This window comes from Leucoraja erinacea, chromosome 33, assembly GCF_028641065.1.
Source record: "Leucoraja erinacea ecotype New England chromosome 33, Leri_hhj_1, whole genome shotgun sequence".
Lineage (NCBI taxonomy): Eukaryota > Metazoa > Chordata > Chondrichthyes > Rajiformes > Rajidae > Leucoraja > Leucoraja erinaceus.
Genome location: NC_073409.1, coordinates 1,887,779 through 1,909,294, shown reverse-complemented (window position 1 = coordinate 1,909,294; position 21,516 = coordinate 1,887,779). Strand labels below are relative to the sequence as shown.

The window sequence follows — 21,516 nt, the reverse complement described above, 5'->3', positions numbered from 1 at the left end:
TCTATGGAGCGAAGGAAGGGGTGACGTTTCGGTTCGAGACCGAAGTCCATAAATGCTGCCTCACCCGCTGAGGTTCTCCAGCTTTAAGTCTACCTTTGATTTTTCCAGCATCTGCAGTTCTTTCTTAAACAAAATGCTCTAATCACAGTGTCCAGAGAGGCAGATTTGCCCAGTTTTATTATTTTGTAAACTGCAGCGTAATTCATTGAAGAGGTCAAAAGGAAATATCCGTCAGACGGATTCATGGGATTTCTGCCAAAAACAGAACAAGACAAAATACTACCATTTGATTGTAGAAAGTATCATGGTGACACGGTGGCGCAGTGGTAGAGTTGCTGCCTCACAGCACCAGAGACCCAACTTCGATCCTGACCATGGGGGCTGTTTGTACCTTTTCCCTGTGACCCGTGAGTGTTTTCTCCGGGTGCTTCGGTTTCATCCCACATCCCAAAGACGTGCAGGTTTGTATGTTGAGTGGCTTCTAGAATTTGTCCCGTGTGTAGGATAATGTATGGGTGACATCGATGGATAGCGTGGATGTGGAGGGCCTGTTTCCATGTTGCAGTGCTAAACTAAACGATCACAGAGGGTGGCGGGGGCCTGGGGTGGTGGTGGAGGCAGACGCCATGGTAGTGTTCATGAGGCTTTTAGATAGCCACTTGGAAGTGCAGGAATGAGAGGGATATGGATTATGCACTGGCAGATGAGATCAACTTAACTTGGCATTATGTTCCACACTAATGGTGCGAGTCGACAGACCGGTTCCTGCCCTCTACTCTTCTATGTTTAATCAAACAATTCTGTGTCTTTTGCTGCTCTACATGAAAGCTCCAATATGACAGGTAGCAGCTGACAAGCACTGGACCCGCCACAGGCTTGAAAACTGTGAGAGACAGACAGAGTGGTGAGTTTGAGTGGACTCTCTCCCCCTACAACAGTACAGTGTAGTACAGTGGCACAGCGATAGAGTTGCTGCCTCACAGCGCCAGAGACCCATGGTCGATCCTAGCTACAGGTGCTGTCTGTATGGAGTTTGTACGTTCTCCCCGTGTGTGTTTTCTCTGGGTGCTCCGGTTTCCTCCCACACTCTAAAGACGTATTAACCATATAACAATTACAGAACGGAAACAAGCCATCTCGACCCTTCTAGTCCATGCCGAACACATAATCTCCCCTAGTCCCATGTACCTGCGCTCAGACCATAACCCTCCATTCCCTTCCCATCCATATAACTATCCAATTTATTTTTAAATGATAAAAACGAACCTGCCTCCACCACCTTCACTGGAAGCTCATTCCACACAGCTACCACTCTCTGAGTAAATGTATTGATTCGTAGGTTCATTGGCTTCGGTAAAAACAAAATTGTAAATTGTCCCTAGTATGTAGGATAGTGCTAGTGTGTGGGGTGATCGCTGGCAGTGGTCCGAGGAGCCTGTTTCCGCGTTGTATCTGTAAAGTCTAAAATCTAAAGTAAACAGCAGAGCCGACAGAAAACACACTGATCCGCCAACAGAACGGACTAGTTACTGCATTTCACACGCAGCCTGCACAAGTACGCACACGCACAATGTCACAACCTCAGAGATTCAGATCTCCTTTTGCTTCTCTTACTCTCTACTCCACTCCCCGCCGCTCCAGTCATCAGTCCCGTCCAATTACATGCATGTGCACATCTATACATGTGCACCCACACACGGAAACATAAAACGTCCACACACGCTGCGCACGAGGCAGTTTATCGGGATGCATCACAGCGTGGATTTAGGTACAGCTTCATCCAGGAGCGTCATTGTGGACGCAGCCCAGACCATCGTCCCCAAGAACACCATCTTAACCCGAGACCTCTACGACCTAAAGGAATGTGTGGTGGGAACTGTGAAGAATAGTCTTCATTAATGAACCATTTTCCTAATATTTTTCACCCAGAGAGTGGTGAATCTGTGGAATTCTCTGCCACAGAGGGTAGTTGAGGCCACAGTTCGTTGGCTACATTTAAGAGGGAGTTAGATGTGGCCCTTGTGGCTAAAGGGATCAGGGGGTATGGAGAGAAGGCAGGTACAGGATACTGAGTTGGATGATCAGCCATGATCATATTGAATGGCGGTGCAGGCTCAAAGGGCCGAATGGCCTACTCCTGCACCTAATTTCTATGTTTCTAGCCATTTATGGCAGCCACAATGGTCTCATTACGTGAAGACCTAGCTGCCTTTGTTCAATTCTAACTACTTCTTCATTCCACTTCCCATTGCATCGGACTTCAATGTTATATCTTGTCCTGATCATTGTTCCCTTTACCCTGTATCCATGCACTGTGGATTGCTTGATTGTAATCGCGTAGTCTTTTTGATTGTGATCATGTACAGTCTTCCAGTTGACTGGCTAACACACAACAAAAAGTTTTTCACTGTACCTCATACATATGACAATAAACTAAACTAAGCTTACCAACTAATTTTCTGATCTTTTCAGATAGACACAAAATGCCGGAATAACTCAGCAGGACAGGGTCTCGACCCGAAACGTCACCCATTCCTTGTCTCCAGAGACGCTGCCTGTCCCACTGAGTTACTGACAGTAGTTACTGAGTTACTGATAGTAGAGTAGCTAACGTTATAGATTTTGTTCAGTAGCTGTGTTTGTGCATATCTGGTATCGAAAATGATAGCCTGACATCTGACTCACAACAGAAAAAGGCTCTCCATCATAAACATCACATGCTTTGAGTTTCTTACCAGGCACGAAACTGCAGTGAGTAATAGGTTGCCTTTCCTCAGGTGCTTTCGTAGTCAGTTAAAAACAAAAGATGTCTGAGTTTACTTAAAAGCACATTTGCTGAGGTCACTGGTGCCTGGAAAGGGGTGTTAGATCTCTGATAGGAACGTCCCGAGGCAGGTTGCTTTCTGAAACACGATAACACTACTTGGCAAAGCCAATCTAACTTCGCAAACGCAACCTGACCCATCAGGTGTGGCAGCCACGCTTGGAACAATTTTGCATGTCGGAATGTTACATCGTAAACAGCGAGACATTTAGTGTAATTACAAATGAACAAAGGCGGAAGACAAACACTGCAACACCGTCTCCCGCTGCTCACCCTCGGTGATCCCTCCTGCTCTCTGTCTCTGCCACCACATTTTAACCCAGACTCTCTACCACTGACCCCCACCCCAACAAGTTCCTGGTCCACCACGACCTGGAGCTCATCTTCCATTACCTCTGCCGCCTTGACCTGAAACGTCACCTATCCATGTTCTCCAGAGATGTTGTCTGACCCGCTGAGTTACTCCAGCACTCTGTGAAACGTCACCTATCCATGTTCTCCAGAGATGTTGTCTGACCCGCTGAGTTACTCCAGCACTCTGTGAAACGTCACCTATCCATGTTCTCCAGAGATGTTGTCTGACCCGCTGAGTTACTCCAGCACTCTGTGAAACGTCACCTATCCATGTTCTCCACAGATGCTGCCTGACCCGCTGAGTTACTCCAGCACTCTGTGAAACGTCACCTATCCATGTTCTCCAGAGATGTTGTCTGACCCGCTGAGTTACTCCAGCACTCTGTGAAACGTCACCTATCCATGTTCTCCACAGATGCTGCCTGACCCGCTGAGTTACTCCAGCACTCTGTGAAACGTCACCTATCCATGTTCTCCACAGATGCTGCCTGACCCGCTGAGTTACTCCAGCACTCTGTGAAACGTCACCTATCCATGTTCTCCAGAGATGTTGTCTGACCTGCTGAGTTACTCCAGCACTTTGTGTCCTTTCGTGCATTAATCGGCATCTGCAGTTCCTCGTTTATGCCGATGTTCCTGATTTGGGCAGCTTTCTGCCCAACAGTATGAACATTGAATTCTCTAATATTAGGTAACTAACCTACAAACACCCTCCCTCCCCCACCTTGCTCCTCCCTTTGTTCCCCCTTTCTTCTCTCTTCCCCATCTGGATGTGCACCCATTTCCCCCTCCATCTTCCTCTCCCCCCTCCACTCCCTCTTCTGGATTGACATTTCATTCCTCCTCTATCCTCACCTCACACCTTTTGTCTTTGCATCTCTGTCCTTTGTCCAAGTATCTGCCCTCCTCCCCCTCACCTGTATCCACCTATCACTTGGCAGGCTTAGTCCCACCACCTTCTTGCTCCCCCCTTCTACAATCATTCTGAAGAAGGGTTCCGATCTGAAACGTGGTCTACCCATGTTCTCCAGAGGTGCTGCCTGACCCACTGAGTTACTCCAGCACTTTGTGTCGTTTTCTGTTCCAGATTACATGGACACCAGATGTAGATCCCACCCAAGGTCCTGCATGCACTGGACATGAACATCTGCTGGGGCTCACGTAGTTAGATTAGCCAGAACATAAATCTATAAAAATGTTCAGCCTTCCAGTCCAAACTCAGAAAGAACGTATTTGTTGGCCAATGTTTGGTTGGATGGAAATAAATCTAGTCCCCTGTGGCTGCGGTTTACCAACATAATAATAAACTATCCACCAGGCAACAGTTATGCCTGGTGTCTCAGAGGTTCTACTGTTTCACCCAGTTATAACATGCCTACAAAGCATGGAAATAAATAGAGAGATTTTGGCAAAAATATCTCCAAAAAGGCTAATTGTTTAATCGCAGAGAGACATAACGTGCTGGAGTAACTCAGCGAGTCAGGCAGCATCTCCAGAGAAAAGGAATAGGTGACGTTTTGGGTCGAGACCCTTCTTCAGGAATTCTTTCATCATGTTTTATGGATACTTTGAATGAAGTCTCTTCCAGCTATTAGTCGGCATGGTGAGGCAGCGTGGCGAGTTTCCTGCCTCATGCATCAGAGACCCAGCTTCAATCCTGACTTCAGCTGCTGTCTGGATGGTGTTTGTACATTCTACAGATGACTGTGTGAGTTTACACGGGCATTGTTTATTGTTTTGAGATACAGCGTGGAAACGGGTCCATCAGCCCACCGAGTCCACACCGACCAGCGATCACCCCGTACACGTTACTCCATGTTATCCCACTATCATATCCACTAGCAGCAATTTACAGAAGCTAATTAATCTACAAACCCACACATTTTGGGGATATGGGAGGAAACTGGAGCAATCGGAGGAAACCCACGTGGTCACGGGGAGAACGTGCAAACTCCACACAGACAGCTCCCAAGGTCAGGATCAAACCCAGGTCTGTACCCGCTGCTCCAAATACTTGAGAAGCACTTGGGAAGATGGGAACCTCACTTCAATAATTCCTCATCCAATTCAAGTTGACAGAAATTTTAATTAAACCATCCTATCATGCACAGGACACGATTTCATTACAGTCAAAACCAAATTAAAAAAAATTAGCTGGCTACTTTAATGCATCTGTCTTAGTGATTCCATCAACTAACGTTCCCCTGCTCACAGGAGAGAATTCTATTCACTGGCATATAATGTTTATTTAGTAAAAACCTTTTTGTTGCGTGATGTCCTGAAAGACTGTACATGATTACAATCAAGCCGTCACAATGTACAGATACAGGATAAAGGGAATAACGTTTAGTGCAACGATAAAGTCCGGTATAGTCTGATTAAAGATAGTTCAAAGGTTTCCAATTAGTTAGATGAGAGCAGGGGGCGGAAATCGGTATCAAAACATGGGGGGGACACAATTTCTTAGCGCCGCGTGCGAGGCTTTGGAGGATTCAGCCGTGGCCCTGTGGACGGTAACATCGGGAGCTGACCTGGTTGGTGACCGACTCCAAACTCTAGCAACAGCAGCTTCGTCCGCCCCGAATCGTGGGGCTTCAATCGGCCTGTTCGCGGGGCCTTTCATCGCCCGGCGGGGGCTCGACGCAGCAATTAGACCGCGGGGCCAGGCCGCGCCGCGCCAGGCCGATTCAAGCTCCGCTCTATGATCTTTGCTTCACCAGGTTGTGTCCCTCCTCCAATCACCGCGCTCAGTCCTCAGTCACACCCTCCTACTTCCGCCTCTGACCGACACCTCCCTCCTCCAATCATCGCGCTGAATCATCATGGTCCCCCTCCCCCCCCTACTGCCTGTTGACCGACGTCTCTCTCGTCCAATCGGCGCCCTCGACCATCAGTCCCACCCCCACTGTCTCGCGGAAAGCGGAGATTTTGAATGGATTTTCTTTTCACCGAGTTTTAAAATCCGGATTACAAAACATAGGGGGGGGGGAAATTGTCCCCCACTTCTCAAAACATGGGGGGGACGTGCTATAAACACCCCCCAGGGATATCTGCCCATGGATGGGAGATCAGAACCATTTTTTAGCTGGTGTTAGGATGGTTCAGTTGCCTAATAGCAGCTGGGAAGAAACTGTCCCCTGAATCTGGAGGTGTGCGTTTTCACACTTCTGCATCTTTTGCCTGATGGGAGAGGGGAGAGTGGAGAAGAAGGAGTGACCAGGGTGAGACTGGTCCTTGATGATGCTGCTGGCCTTGCCGAGGCAGCGTGAAGTGTAGATGGAGTCAATGGGAGGGAGGTTGATTTGTGTGATGGTCTGGGCTGTGTAAACAGTTCTCCGATTAATTTGATGTTCCACAAAACCACATTAAAACTTCACTTTCTTTGTCATAAAAGAGATGCGGAAAAGCGATCATGTTTTGGACGATCAAACTGTGATGATCTATCTCCCACAGCGATAATCAACCTATTTTATAGCATTTATTCCCACTGAGTCACAGGAAACATGATGGCTCCAACTTTGGGAAGTGATACATTCGAGAAGAAGTCAAGGTCATGTTAATATGATTCACTGTGATGCCATCAAGGCTTCAACTGTGATACGAGGTTCGAGGAGATGAGGTGTTTTAACGCAGACTAGAACCTCAAGAAAGGAACTAAGAAACCAGCTCAAAATTCCAGGTGATTTTTTTTATAGTTTAGTTTAGAGATACAGCACGGAAACAGGCCCTTCGAATCTGCGCTGACCAAAGATCACCTCACACTAATACTTTACTGCCTGCCCGCTGAGTTACTCCAGCATTCTGTGTCCATCTTGTTTAAACCAGCATCTGCAGTTCCTTCCTACAACTATCCAACACACACTAGGTAAAAATTTTAGATTCATATCAAGCCAATCAACCTAAACCTGTAGGTCTTTGGAGTGTGGGAGGAAACCGGAGCTCCCAGAAAAAACCCCCCCGGTTTGCGGGAAAGAATATACAAACTCCGTACAAACTTGTACATTCCCTCCCCCCCCGTAACCTGCGTGGGTTTAGTCCGGGATTTCCGGTTTCCTTCCACTCTCCAAAGAGGTACAGGTTTGTAGGTTCTTCGTCACTAAATACACAACTTTTTTCGACACAATACGACAACAGAAATCTTTGCGACTTTATCTTCTTTGGGTTCGGGTGCTTGTCAAAGCTCTGCAGTCTAACACTCTACTACCTTCACAGTTCCACATAATCAGGCAGGCAACACGTAATAGAGTAAGATGCAGAGCTGACAAGCCGATAATCACACTGTCAAAGAGGAGAGAAAATGAAAACATTCTTCCGACTTTTGCGTAGACGAAAAATGTATGTAGAAATTGAGGACATTTATAGCTGTGAAACTGGTCCCAAATTTCCAATCGCAGAAGCATGGAATCAGTTTCATAGAAGATAGAATATAGAACAGTATGGTGCAAGAACAGGTCCTTCGGCCCACAACGTCTGTGCCGAAGATGATGCCAAGCCAACACTTACCTGCCTGCAGGCCCTTTAGCCCAACTCTTGTCTATTAGCATTTGAAGCACAAGAAGGAACTGCATGTGCTGGTTTAAGCCAAAGATAGACACAAAAAGCTGGAGTAACACAGCGGGACAGGCAGCATTTCTGGAGAGAAGGAATGTTGCTTCAGTGAACTGGAGTTGAAGAAACCCGATGTCTGTGGGTTCCTGCCACAGACTGTGAACTTTGCTAGATTATATCTCAGGGAAAGGAACAAGCCACCCATGCCTTTAGGCCTCAGGCCTCTGTCGTTGAGGTGGGGTCGGATGGGGAAAGAAGGGAGTCGACCCGAAACGTCGCCCTTTACATCTCTTCAGAGATGCTGCCTGTCCGCTGAGTTACTCCAGCACTTTGAGTCCATCTTCTGCTTATAGATGTCACAGATCCCATTAAGTAATTGACTTCATTCCCTCAGGCAAATGAGGGATGCACAAATTATTATTTTACTGGTATTGGCCAGGTCCCAAGTCTTTTTTGAGTAGCTGCTTGACATGTGCACAATTTGTTTTGTTAACAGGAAGTGAATGCGCTGCTATCTTTGCTGAGTGGAAGAGTAATATTGGCATTTAGAAATCTCATTAAAAAACATGACAACCAGGCATTCTTGCAAGAGTCCTGATTCTTATTAGCCCCGAGCCCTGATAACTTAGCCAACAGATTAGAAAGTAGCAAAAGGAATATTGCTTCTTACAAGTTCGGGAGCGAGTTTAGGAAGGAACTGCAGAAACTTGTTTGTACCGAAGATAGACACAAAGTGCTGGAGTAACTCAGCGGGTCAGTCAGCATCTCTGGAGAAAATGGATAGGTGACGTTTCGGGTCGAGACCCTTCATCTGACTGAGATATTTTAAAAAGGAGGTAGGTAGATATAGCAACGTAAAATGCAACAAGGCAAATGGTAGATGGGGCCGGATAAAGCATCAGTTCAAACGGTCATGATTTATTGGAGCAGGATTAGACCATTTAGTCCAGCACATCCACCCCACCATTCAATCACGGCTGATCTATCTCTCCCACTCATCGCCATTCTCCGACCTTCTCCGATAACCCCTGACACCCGTACTAATCAAGAATCTGTCAATCTCCCCCTTGAAAATATCCATTGACCTGGTCTCCACAGCCGTCTGTGGCAATGAAGTCCACAGATTCACCACCCTCTGACTAAATCAGCCATGATTATACTGGATGGCTTACAATCTAAATATCCTGCTATCGCATTCTTTTCAATAGACTAAAGTATTACTTAAAGTATATAAAGTATTGTTACACACTATAGACATGAGGTAGATCCTTGTTTAAACCCTCTCTCTTTTTGAACAGCAGCATTACATTTCCCACCCTCCAGGGACTGGTCCCCCATCTATAGAATGTTGGAAGATGATTACTAATGCATCCCACTGTTGCCATGGTTACCTCTATTAGAACTCTGGGGATTGATCAGTTTTTGGTCCTATTGACTTCTCCAGAGCTGTTTTTCTCACAAAAAACAATTTCCTTTTATTCCTCATTTCCAGGATGAGAATCGTTTCCTCGTCTATAATGTCTGAACCAAAGTCTTTGATAGATCTGGTATTTCTTTATTCTCCCTTTACAAATTCTCCAGTTTCTGACAGTAAGCCACCTTGGTTTACAGCACCGATACAGCATGGAAACGAGCCCTTCGACTCACCGAGTCCAGTGCGAAATAACCTACATATATCTTGACTATGTCAAGTCAAGTCAAGTTTATTTGTCACATACACATACGAGATGTGCAGTGTTTTTCTCTTCTCACATACCTGGAGTTTCTACAACCCACTTTTATTTATTGACTTTACTTTAGGCTTTAGAGATAGTGTGGAAACAGGCCCTTAGGCCCACACCGACCAGTGATCACCTCCATGCCCAAACAGTACCCTACACACTAGGCGATCACCTCCATGCCCAAACAGTACCCTACACTGGAGAAACTCAGCGGATGCAGCAGCATCTATGGAGCGAAGGAAATAGGCAACGTTTCGGGCCGAAACCCTTCTTCAGACTGATACTCATGCATGATACTCAATCTAGCTTTCCTTTGCATGGGAGGAAACCCACCCGGTCACGGGGACAACATACAAACTCCGTTCAGGCAGCACCCATAGTCAGGATCGAACCCGGGTCTCTGGCGCTGTGAGGCAGCAACTCTACCGCTGTGCCACCGTGCAGCCCTGAAGCAACGGCAGGTATATTATACCCGTTTATATCTACTGTCATTATTAGCTGAAAGTTAAGGCTGAAAGAAACTTCTGTGTTGATTATTATAGAGAAACAATTATGAATATAAAGTAAGTGCTGAACCAAGTAGGCAAACCCAATAAATACAATAATCAATCACAAACTACTTTTAGCAAATACGTATTGGCGTTTCTTGATTAATTAAACCTTTACATATGCACAACACACCAATAGAAAGTAAATCAAAGAGAGATTCTGTACAAACTATTTATTATTACAGTTCAGAAATACATCCTTTAGGGCTGTTCAGATGTTTAGTTCAGTTTAGAGATAGAGCTGAAACAGGCCCTTCAGCCCATCGAGTCTACGCCGACCTTCGTTCACTCTGTACACTGGCACCATCCTTTATGCTGCTAACAATTTACAATTTTACCAAAGCCAATTAACGTACAAACCTGTACGTCATCATAGTGTGTGAGGAAACCAGAACACCTGGAGAAAACCCACGAGGCCACAGGGAGAAGGTGCAAACTCCGTACAGACAGCACCCGTGGTCAGGATCGAACCCAGGCCTCTGGCACTGTGAGGCAGCAACTTCCCCGCTGCATCACCGGGCCTCCCCTTGAATGGGCTTCAGTGCTGAATTCAGATAGAGTTTGTTATTGCTTTTGGCATCGCTGACAGTGACAATAATCCCAGCCCATCTTGTGATAGCAAGGAAAAGAATGTAGAAACTCGGCTTAAGAATAGATCAGTAACAAAGGCACGACTGGAAAGCAAGAGTTCTTTGCTGGCTGACAGCAACGGAGTAACACAGAGTATTGAGGATATCAAATTATGTGGGGACAGGAAACAGTATAAATCAGCTTAACAGTTCAACAAAGATTAAAGAATAGTGAGGAAATAAACACTGAGGAACCTCTGGAGTCAGGCTGGTCAGAGAATTAGGATGGGGGAGGGATGGAGAGAGAGGGCAAGTCATAGCTTACTTGAAGTTGGAGGTCGATATTCATACCGCTGGGGTGTAACCTGCCCAAGTGAAATGTGAGGTGCTGTTCTTCTAATTTGCATTGGGCCTCATCTGACAGTGGAGGAGGCCCAGGGCAGTAATCACGTGTAGGTTTTGTACTGATTGGATAGCACCCAACAAAACAAAGCTTGCCACTGTACCTTGGTACATGTGGCATTAATAAGCTGAACTATTCTCCACCCACTGCATGCTTTTCAGCATTAACCCACTTTTATTGGGGACACACTTGTAGTATCAGTTTCTTTGCTGCTTTAAATACATGTTGCTTGTGAATCGACAATGTTAGTGGTTTAACAAGGTGTTGTTATTTTCACACCACGTCCTGGATCTGTTGAATGATGCTCTGCTGACAATATTTACGATAAAAAATATCCTCAAAGTTAACCCCGCCCAAAACATTGGCGTACGTCCCAAAGTGCGTTCATCACCGCCGTGAGTTTCTTCATTGTACCAGCTTGTACATCCATCCAGGTTCAGGAACAGGAACTTCCCCACAGCCATCAGGCTATTAAACACAACATCAAACAAGCTCTGAACAATACGAGTCTATTACTACTATTGCACTTCATCTGTTTATTTATTGTGTATATATATATGGTCTATAGACTATAGACACACTGAACCTTTACCTGCCGGTCTGTATTATGTTTACACATTCTGTCGTGATTCAGCAAGTAAGAATTTAATTGTCCTATCTGGGACACATGACAATAAAACTCTTGACTCTTGACTTGTTGACATTGGAGCAAACTATAAAGATTAAAGCAACAGTTTGGGGAGCAAAGAATTTGAATCTGTGGGTTTTAAGAGTTTGTTTAGTAGTCAAAGGAATGCCGCAATGTCGCTGGAAAATAGTTTTGTATATCTTGTCAGAACTCACACACAGTGGATTGACACAGCAGTCCACGCAAGTCTCGAGTCTGAAGAAGGGTTCTGACCCAAAACGCCACCCATTTCTTTTCTCCACAAAGGCTGCCTGACCCACTGAGTTACTCCAGCACTTTGTGTCCACCTTCAGTATAAACCAGTTTCAGTTAAATTTAAGGTAGACAAAAATGCTGGAGAAACTCAGCGGGTGAGGCAGCATCTATGGAGCGAAGGAATAGGTGACGTTTATTATATAGTCACTTGTATTGAGGTACAGTGAAAAGCTTTTGTTGCGTGCCAAACATTCAGTGGAAAGAAAATACATGATTACAATCGAGCCATTCACGGTGTATAGATACATGATAAGAGAATAATGTTTTGTGCAAGGTAAATACAGTTCGATATAAGATAGTACAAGGGTCACCAGTGAGGTGGATAGTAGTTCAGGACCACTCTCTAGTTGCGGTAGGATGCAGTATCTGTGGTTCATTCTTACACTTGCACAAACTGATTAATATTGAATCTCTGTCACACAATACCATGGAATGTTTTTTTCACTATTTGGGCACAATGTTGTTACAGAATCTGAAACTCATACTAATCTTCTGTTTGCTTAGCGGCTGAGTGAGATTCAGGCATCTTGATTTCACAATCCACTGTGTCCTGCTTTCAATAAAACACAGAATGCTGGAGTAAACATCTCAGGAGAACATGGATAGGCGATGGATCCTGACCCGAAATATTGTCTCACCAAGTTCTCCAGAGATGCTGCCTGGCCCGCTGAGTTACTCCAACACTTGGTGTTTTAATCAAAATCCCAACATCTATTCTAGAGTCATCGCATCATACGGACCAAGCCCTTCGGCCGAGCTTACCCACGCTGACCAGGATGTCCCATCTGTCTGCGCGTGGCCCAGATCCTGCTAAACTCTTCAAGTTCATTTATCTGCATTAGTCAAACTCAAAGGTGGATCCTCTTCGGCAGCTGTTTAACACTTGTAGCACTTAAACAATTAGCATCCTCTCTTTCTTGGTAATATCCATCTGCTCTCCTAATGTGTTACGTTGCAGAAAAGCTTCCTGGCATCTTTGAATGTGACACTATATTAAAATAAGTGGTATGGATTTACTGCAATGTGGTTGGTCAGCATGGACTCGATGGGCCGAAGGGTCTGTTAACCCTAACCCTAATGAAACCAAACCAAACTAAACCAAACCTAAAACATGAGAAGACACAGTTTCATGATTAAAACTAGCCGTTTTACTGCTAATCCGTTGCAGTTCTAAGAAGTGGTTTGGACCAGAGCCCGGAGACGGATTGAAACTCATCCAGCTCGTCAGAGAAAGAAAATACTTTCCCCACAAACACTGAGTGTTGTCCATTCATGTAAACCAGTTGCTATTCATCTATGATGACTGAGAGAGACATTGGACAGGCTCACCAAGTGTACACTAGTGTTACCAGGAAGCTCTGTGCTTGTGCCAGGCTGGTTGGCCTTCAGGGAGATCAATGGTGGGGTCATTTTAAGATGGGGACTAATTTAAAGGGCCAAGTTGACTGTCCCAATGAGCCTGCTCCCTGGAGCCTGGGTGTAACTTCGGCACAACGATCAAAGGATAGACTGAAATAGGAGTCTCTGGCACTGGATCAAGGATCGTTCAATGAGGTGCTCACTATTCCCAAAGCTCCTGAAAAGATGCGTAGCATAAAGCTGGTTACCATTGTTGCAAAATCAGTTCCAAGGTGTCTAAACTCAGGGTGTGCTTTGGAAATAGCACGGAGGTAGTTGGGGATGAGGTTTATCAGCCAGATAAGTTACTGGGAAAAGGAGTAAATGAGGGTTCCCTGCGTTAATTACACCATGGAAGGTGCTGGTAACGAATGCACTGACTCTAGACACAAAATGCTGGACAGGCAGCATCTCTGGAGAACATGGATAGGTGACATTTCAGGTCTGGGTCCTTCTTCAGACAAAACCAGCGTTTTGTGTCATTAGTAAACCAGCATCTGCAGTTTCTTGTTTCTAGATTATGACTGAAGTGCTCTAGTATCTCCGTTAGTTTGGCCCCAAAGCATTGGCGGTCTGAAGGCCCCCCCCCCGCCCCGCCCCCCCTCGACAGATCCTATGAGGAAAGTGGTCTCAGTTAACCTTTGAAACCCTCTCCCCCTCATTCCACACAGACAGCTCCCGTAGTCAGGATTGAACCCGGGTCCCTTGCGCTGTGAGGCAGCAGCTCTACCCGCTGCGCCACTGTACAGGAATGACCTCCAGATGGGGATTGTACAAATACACGTGGACAATAAATGCTGGCGCAGTGAGTTGTGAGCCTTAAAAACAAGATAAATAAATAAGACAGCACAATTTAATGGGCTATCTACAAATAAAATGACACTACAACTTGGCGAAGAGTTGACTAACTGCAGTCACTCAGCTTTGATACCACCAATGAGGATGTGAATTGAATCCATTTCAAGCTGGATATTTCTGTAATTTACAAGAACGATGCAGGGAACGTGATCTCATGAAAGAAACAACTCCTTTCAAATCGTGTGGATGATTAAAACCTCTTTTCACTTCTGTCACGATAGAAAAGTATTGCAGTTCCACACACTCCACTGACAATCTCGGAGTGAAACAGTTGCTTCAATGTGAAATCTAATGGGCCCGTCCCACTTGGCGATTTTTTTAGGCAACTGCCGGCGACTGTCATAGCCGGAGCAGGTCACCGAAAAAACGGCAACAACCAACATCATCGTGGCGACAACCTACAACAGCACCTACGTCAGGAGAAGTCACGCTACGCTCAATGGCGTCAAACCCAGTGTCGCCGAAAATTTTTTCAACACGTTGAAAATTTAGCAGCGACCAGAAGGACGCTACGACTTTTTGCGCGACTGAGGAGCCAACTCCCCGCGACCACCCGCGAACACGTGGCGACAAACTAGTCGCCTGTAGTTGCCTAAAAAAATCGCCTAAGTGGGACAGGCACATTACTCCTCCTTGGGCTTCTGAAAATTACAGAAACAAACCTCAATCAGTCATAAGGTCATAGGACTACAAGTAGAATTAGGCCATTCGACCCATCAAGTCTACCCAGCATTCAATCATGGCTGATCTATCTCTTCCTCCTAACCCCATTCTCCTGCCATCTCCCCATAACCCCTGACACCTGTACTAATCAAGAATCTATCTATCTCCGTCTAAAAAATATCCACTGACTTGGCCTCCACCACTTTCTGTGGCAAAGTAGTCCACAGATTCACCACCCTCTGACTAAATAAATTTCTCCTCATCTCCTTTCTAAAAGAACATCCTCTAATTCTGAGGCTGTGAACTCGTCCTAGACTCTCCCATTGGTGGAAACATCCTCTCCGGTCTACAAAGCCAAACAAACTGAAGAAGGGTCTCAACCCGAAACGTCACCCATTCCTTCTATCCAGAGATGCTGCCTGTCTCACTGAGTTACTCCAGCATTTTGCATCTATTTCCAATCCTCTATTCCTCCCCCACCCAAGTTGCACCAACTTCTCATTGTCACCCAATAAACAGCTAACAATGGCCTATTTCCTATATCATCGTTACTTTTTTGCATATCTTTTATTCATTGTTCTTTATCTCCCCACATCACCGTCTATATCTCTAATTTTGCTTATCCCTTAACTAGTCTGAAGAAGGGTCTCGACCAGAAATGTCACCCATTCCTTCTCTCCACAGGGTGTGGTGGAGACTCCCCTCAAAATAAGGGAAGGGATTCCACACCAGTGGGTCACATGAGTGGCAAGGGTGTGGGGTAAAATTGTGACTTGGGGATAGTATAGCCTCCGAGAATGTCAGATGGATTTTTGTAAGGATCATGTATTGTATATTTGTTTCTCGAATAAAGTATATTTTGAAATTTTAAAAAAAAATCCTTCTCTCCAGCGGTGCCGCCTGTCCCGCTGAGTTACTCCAGCGTTTTTGTGTCACAACAATAACCACATTATTTACACAGCGGGCAACACACTCAAATCCAAGTTCTTCATTTCTTTGCATGCCATTTAAAAAGCTCGCCCTCAATAGTTGGGGTCCAGAGTTACATGCGTTTTCTTCACTGAAGATAGACACAAAATGCTGGATAGCTCAGCGGGCCAGGCAGCATCTCTGGATGCTTCGGGTCGAGACCCTTCCTCTACTGCTCGGAGTTCCTTATTTCAGAATTCAAAGCTAAACACAATGCAGCGATGAATATAGACAGGGCTTTAGAAAAAACACTCTGTGTTGAACAGACCTCCTAAGGCAGTACACGCCACAACATAATCAACATCCAGCATTTCCGTAAGCTATGACTTAATGGGACGCAGTTCAAATCTGAGCTCTTTGCTTCTGTCAAACTCCAGATCAACACAAAGAGACGAGGTCAGTCTAACTTAGTAACGGCAACTTACCAATTTAGCAGTGAATATACAAGAATGAATCCTCTGTCCTCACACACCGGCTGAGTAGCAACAATGTTAGCAGTAACACACTGCACAACATAGCCTACGTCCCAAATAAATCACCATTATGCAAACTGATACACAATCAGATGGGCACAGCATCAAACTCTTGCTGAAGTGTTTTCGCTGGTGACGGACGATTCCTAAACAGTACAATGCGAGTAGGAAGGAACTGCAGATGCTGGTTTAAATCGAGGGTAGACACAAAATGCTGTAGTAATCAGCAGGACAGGCAGCATCTCTGGAGGGAAGGAATGGGTGACGTTTCGGGTCGAGACCCTTCTTCAGACTTCATGTACAACGCAAGAGCAAGTAAAACAAACAGACTGCCCTTGTGCCTCTAATGATCCATTAGTTGATGCATATACAATTGTTGTGTCAATGTTTACAAGACTCCACAGATTTTATACAGTCTATTTCTGTCCAAGCAGAGGAAATCTTGGCTGTTCCTTCCAAGAGTTAGTTTGTACCATTTAGTGAAAGGGCTGAAAAAGGTTCTAGATCTCGTTATATAAATTAAAGGCCACATATGAACAGGTTTTGTACACAGAGCAGTTTACTCTGGTGGGTAGGGGTGCTGGTGTGTTTAAAGGAAATTACTTCTCAAACTCACGGTTATCTCCATTCAATCTTAGCACAAGGCGGACCAATCAAGCTATGAACAGATTCGGACATAAATCAAAGCTTCACCTGAATACTTACATAATTTATGAGTCTTTTCTTGAGAAACGGCGGGATAAATGTCACAGGAGAGGAGCCGAGGGTTACAATCACTGCAGTTTCTTCTCAGCTGCTGTTGAAACACCACCACGCTTCTCCACACCCGGCAGCCAACTAACGCACCCCACCACAAGTGAACACCGAACAGCAAACACCAGCATTTCATGGGCTGGGTCTGAAGGAATGTTTACTATATACATAGTGTGCGAGAGGGCTGAAGTGTTTGTTTTATCTTCCCAGCAGCAGCCAAAGAACACACCCAGTGCTTTTAACTTTAATTGGAGCAGCAAACTGAGAGGAATAAACTGGAAGGTAATTATCTTTACAGCCCCCCCCCCCCCCCCCCTTTCATCCCGACCAATAAAACCATTAAATCCATTTGCTACACATTGTCCTCAGGTACTCGGCATGGATATGGCAGCGCTTACATGACTGTGTGCCTGTGCAGAGACCTGAACTATTGAAGGCAGATACAACATGCTGGAGTAACACAGTGGGACAGGCAGCATCTCTGGTCTGGAGAGAAGGAATGGGTCGAGACCCTTCTTCAGACGGAGAATCAGTGGGAAATGAAGTGAGAGATATAGGCAGTGATGTGGAGAGAGATATAGAACAAATGAATGAGAGATATGCAAAACAATTATGATGATAAAGGAAAATGAAGGAACTATTGATCTGGAGATCTTCCTTTCTTTTTCCCACCCCTCCCTCTGCATCTCTGGAGTGAAGGAATGGATGACGTTTCGGGTCGAGACCCTTCTTCAGACCTCCACTCATGTTAGTTTTAGTTTAGTTTTCATTCATTGTCATGTGTCCCTCACTCCAAAGACGTACAAGTTTGTAGGTTAGTTGGCTTGGTGTATGTGTAAATTGTCCCTAGTGTGTGTGGGATAGTGTTAGTGTACGGGGATCACTGGTCAGTGCGGACTCGATGGGCCGAAGGGCCTATTTCCGCGCTGTATGCTGTATCTCTAAACTAAACTCTAAACATGCCGTCTGATCTAATCTCAATGCGGCTCCAGACACCAACAACAATGCGGCTATCTCTTAATTGCTCTCTGAAATGGTCTCGCAAGTCCCTCAGTTAATGGGATAGCCACAGCAATGTAAACAACTTGTGAAAGAATAAAGAGCATCCCCAAACTGGATGTAATACTGAGCAATTACATTAGTGTTCAAAGTTTGGCCCAGCCGATCAGTTTATGAGGACTGTTTTAAAAGAAGAAAGAACAGCAGAATGTGGTCTGAAGAGAGAATAACAGAGTTTAAATCCTCCTATGGAGAAGGAATGGGTGATGTTTAAGAAGGGTCTCAACCTGAAACGTCACCCATTCCTTCTCTCCGGAGATGCTGCCTGTCCCGCTGAGTTACTCTAGCTTTTTGTATCTATCTTCGGTTTAAACCAGCATCTGCAGTTCCTTCCTGCACATTAATTCCTCCTGTGCTATGGGCTCATACACCAGTTAGAGTGATTACATTTAATAATGATGAACAACCCAGATCAGGACAAAGTTCACAAAAATAGACACAAAGTGCTGGTGTAACTCAGCGGGACAGGCAGCATCTCTGGTGAAAAGGAATAGGTAACATTTCGGGTCAGAACCCTTCTTCAGAAGGCTTCTTCTTACCAACAATCAGAGAGCAGTCCTGATCTACTATCTACCTAATTGGAGACCATCAAACTATCTTTGATGGGACTTCACTGGCTTTATCTTTCACTAAGCATTATGCATGTTATTCCCTTTATCCTGTATCTGTGGACGGCTCGAATGCAATGGTCTTCCCGCTGAAGATAGACACAAAAAGCCAGAGTAACTCTGCGGGACAGGCAGCATCTCTGAAGAGAAGGATTGGGTGACGTTTCGGGTCAAGGCCCTTCTTTAGCCCGCTGACTGGTTAGCACGCACCAAAAAAGCTTTTCACTATTCCTCGGTGCACGTGACAATAAACTAGACTCAAACTCAAGAGACGTCCAGTTAGCCTGGCCATTTCTGGGGGTTGCAGAAGATTACAATGGTAGTGAATGGAATGGCTGTGGAGGAACTTTAAGACAAAGATTAGAAGTTTAATATCAAGACGCAGATTAACTCTGTAGTTCAACTTCTTGGGTATTGCGTGCACAGCCTAAAGTTGCAGGACAACTTGTTCTATTTGATCTTATTTGATTGTGCACGCTGGGTTGATTGCATTCGTCGAAACAGGGAGGACCACGTGAAGGTTTTAATCTCCCACCCCTGTGGTTCAGCAAGCTCTGGGTGATGGGTGAATGGGACCTGCTGCTAGTTTGGACATTGGGCAGCAGAGTTTCGTACAATCTCAAGTTCATGGTGGCTGCACCATGTTCCAGCCATTGACAATGGTCCAAACCCCGATGGGCCAAAGCCATGGATGAAGATTTGAGGAACGGATGAGCTCAAGTGGAATGGAGGAGTAGGGCAAATGTAGAATCAAGGAGCTACAAGTGTTGGTTAGTACACATAAGGACACAAAGTGCTGGATCAACTCAATGGGTTTGGCAGCATCTCTGGAGAACATGGATAGGTGTCGTTTCGGGTCGAGACCCTTCTTTTTTTAAATTTTTTAAATTTAATTTGTTTATTTATTTATTAGAAGTAAGTACAATACAGTGGTACCTTTTTTCAAGTGCCAAATATATGTTAACATGATACATTCTCTGTACAACCCTTCTTTAGACGGATTGTATGGAGGGGTGAGGGGGAGGGGGGAGAAGATTGTGGAAAAAGTTGTTCCAGCTTTCCTTCATTTTTTCTCCCCCCCCCCCAACCCCCCCCTGAAACGTCACTGATCCATGTTCTCCATTGATGCTGCCTGACAAGGAGGCAATTTTCGAGGTGGGGCAGCAATGTTGCCCAGTGTTAATCAGGGAAATAATACTGCAACTGTAATATGTCTAGTTTCACTGTAGACAGTTTCCAGTCTGAAGAAGGGCCTCGACCCAAAACGCCACCCATTCCTTCTCTCCAGAGATGCTGCCTCGCCCGCTGAGTTACTCCAGCTTTTTGTGTCTATCTTCGGTGTAAACCAGCATCTGCAGTTCTTTCTTACACAGTTTCCAGGGAAGTTGCAGTCAGTGACTAGGTGTGTTGTGGGAACTACAGCCAGGTCATATCGAGTCGAGCTTAATGACATTTGCACGAGTGTGGTGAGATACAAGTGTAATCAAAATCTTGCTTGCAGACTCAGACAACACACAAGTAAATGATACATAAATATATGTGTATAAATTATACATGAATGCTCACATGAATATACATGTGTGTCGTGCCATGCCAAAGGCTTGCTGACATTCTCAGGTACAGCAATACTTGAATTTCTACTATGGTGAGTCAGCAGGCTATAGTTTAATTCTGAGAATCACAGGTGCATTGACAACACTCTTGGATGGGTCAGCTTTGGGATAAGGCATTAATCTTCTTCAGGGAAGGTAATTATTCCATTTTGATGAACAGGTTTCTAACCTGAGATAAGTGAAATGAAACCTGACACGTTGGGATGTGTGTATTAATCTCATGTGGACCCAGTCACAGTGAAACACTTTTGTCGGTGCACGAGGAGGTAAAACATGAGTACACACACGAACAATGGAGGGCCCAGCCTGGGGGGGGGGGGGGGGGGGGGGGGGGGGGGGGGGGGGGGCAGGGGGGGGGGTTGTGGGGGGGGGTGGGGGGGGGGTGGGGGGGGGGGGGGGGGGGGGGAACCAAGGAGGACTTGGCACTAACACAGTCACATTTAGCTCTTCGGGCTAACGGAATCAAGGGATATGGGGAGAAAGCAGGAACCGGGGGTACTGATTTCGGATGATCAGCCATGATCATATTGAATGATATGAAGGGCCGAATGGCCTACTCCTGCACCTATTTTCTACGTTTCTATGGTGTGGGGGTACTTTGTAACTTTGTAAGCGCCCTCTATGTGGTGACTGTTCGCATACCGTGGGCATGAAAGCAAAGAATTTGACTGTGACTTGTCACATGTGAAGAAGGGTCTCGACCCAAAATTTCACCCATTCCTTCTCTCCAGATATTCTGCCTGCCCTGCTGAGTTACTCCAGCTTTTTGTGTCTATATAGGGTGTAAACCAGCATCTGCCGTTCCTTCCTACACAAGGGTGTGTATGCAGGTGCTGAAGTACTGGAGTAACTCAGCGGGTCAGGCAGCATCTCTTGAGAACATGAACAGGTGATGTTTCAGGTCGAGACCCTCATTCAAACTGAAAAGTCTGAAGAAAGGTCTGTTCCTTAACCCTCGAATTTTGCTAGCCCTTGCTGTCTACTCCCCTTCCTTAACCCTCAAGCTGTCGATCCCACCCCCCCCCCCCGCCCTCGGGCTCCTCCTCCTCCCTGCGTTCCTTCTCCCCCCCACCCCCATCAGCTTGAAGAAGTGGGGTTATTTGTCCTTGTCCTTGTAGATCCTATTTCCTGACGGCCATAGAGGGAGTGTCCGGCTGCTGCACCCGCTGAGTTTCTCCAGTAATTTTTGTGTACCTTTGATCTTCCAGCATC

The 21,516-nt window shown here is 45.6% G+C and overlaps 1 protein-coding gene across 2 annotated transcripts in view; it reads right to left on the bottom strand.

Moving 5' to 3' along the window:
- Positions 1 to 21,516, bottom strand: part of sema4ba (sema domain, immunoglobulin domain (Ig), transmembrane domain (TM) and short cytoplasmic domain, (semaphorin) 4Ba) — a 164,360-nt gene that overhangs the window by 54,764 nt on the left and 88,080 nt on the right. The window contains exon 1 of one of the 2 annotated variants that reach the window (XM_055661028.1): positions 16,977 to 17,235. The exons of the other annotated variant lie outside the window; for it this stretch is intronic. The gene's annotated coding sequence lies outside the window, so the exon portion shown is untranslated. Of the gene's footprint in view, positions 1 to 16,976; positions 17,236 to 21,516 lie in introns of those variants that run through there. 2 annotated transcript variants of the gene reach the window in all.